Source organism: Gossypium hirsutum, chromosome A02, assembly GCF_007990345.1.
Source record: "Gossypium hirsutum isolate 1008001.06 chromosome A02, Gossypium_hirsutum_v2.1, whole genome shotgun sequence".
NCBI lineage: Eukaryota > Viridiplantae > Streptophyta > Magnoliopsida > Malvales > Malvaceae > Gossypium > Gossypium hirsutum.
In genome coordinates, this window is record NC_053425.1 from 70,621,812 (window position 1) to 70,623,167 (window position 1,356).

A 1,356-nucleotide genomic window follows, 5' to 3' on the forward strand; every position below is an offset into this window, starting at 1 on the left:
CTAGCCAGTTTGGTTTTCTAGATTTTTCAATATAGCTGCTTGGCTTTGAATTAAGGCATCGTTCTTCGCCATATATGCCTTTAACAAATTTTCTAAGCGATTGAATGGTTCAGCTTGGGTTGGTTTCTGAACTTGTTGGGGAAAACTAGGTGGCTGGGTCGATCTAGGTTAGGCGTAAGTGTTATTGGTTCTAGCCTCTTGGTTACTCCAGGAAAAATTTGGCTAGTTTTTCCATGATGACCTTCCTCGATTTTGGTTCTAGTTACCCCTGTAATAAACAGATTTTGGGTTCGATGGACATTCTTCAAACAAATATCCTTCCCCACAATAGATACAGACTATATTTTTAAATTGATTTGGTGGTTGTGCTGCAAAACTATTAGACCCATTAGTAGTAAGATTTTTTTTAACATTGAGGATATTGATGATACCTGAGATGCGAGTGAAGTAAGAGCGTCTACTTCATGTATTCCAACAACTCGTCTTTCTGACACTGGCCGATTGGTTGGCCATTGATAATTGTTGCTAGCAATCCTCTCAATGATTTCATAAGCTTCATTATAAGACTTAGAAAGGAGAGCACCATTAGCAGAAGCGTCCACTACCATCATCGTATGAGTATTGAGACCATTATAAAATGTCTTAAGTTGGATGCAGTGTGGGATTCCATGATGAGGGCAATTCCGTAGCAAATTCTTTGTACCTTTCCCATGCCTCATACAAGGACTTATCATCCATTTGTTGGAAGGCAGTAATCTCATTCCTCAACTTAGCATTCTTGCTAGGTGGGAAATACTTCATGAGGAATCTTTCTACTAACTCTTGCCATGTGGAAATTGAATTTGGTGGCAATGAGTTCAACCAGGCTCAAGCTCAGTCCCTTAGCAAATACGAGAACAACTTCAATCGTAATGTATCTTCGGGTACTCTGACTAACTTAAAAGAATCGCTCACCTCCATAAGCAGTCTTAAGAATAGGTGGGGATCTTCGATAGGCATTCCATTGAATTGGCCCACTATCTGAAGCATCTGGAACATGACTGGCTTCAGCTCAAACTGTTGTGCCTCAATTTTAGGTATCTTAATACCCGGATTAAGATCATTAAACACTGCCACTGCATACTATCTTAAAGCTCTATCCCTATCATCAGCAATAAGGATAGAATTTTGAGCAGGGTCTGCCCCGTTTCCTTTATTCAGATTTTTGAAGTTCATCTCTTTGGTCCTTCTCTGACTTGCTTGTCTTCTTCACTGCCTAAAAGTTCGTTCAATCTCAAGGTCTACAGGGAGTAAATCAATAATTCAGTCAATACTCATAAAAACCTAAAATAATCACAGAAAAATTAATTAAGTTAA

At 38.9% G+C, this 1,356-nt stretch overlaps 1 non-coding gene across 1 annotated transcript; it reads left to right on the forward strand.

Annotated features, from left to right (window-relative positions):
* The first annotated feature begins 663 nt into the window (after positions 1-663).
* On the forward strand, positions 664-771 carry LOC121216853 (small nucleolar RNA R71). The gene has a single exon (XR_005913061.1). It is a non-coding gene; the product is annotated as a small nucleolar RNA R71 (small nucleolar RNA).
* The last annotated feature ends 585 nt before the right edge of the window (positions 772-1,356 follow it).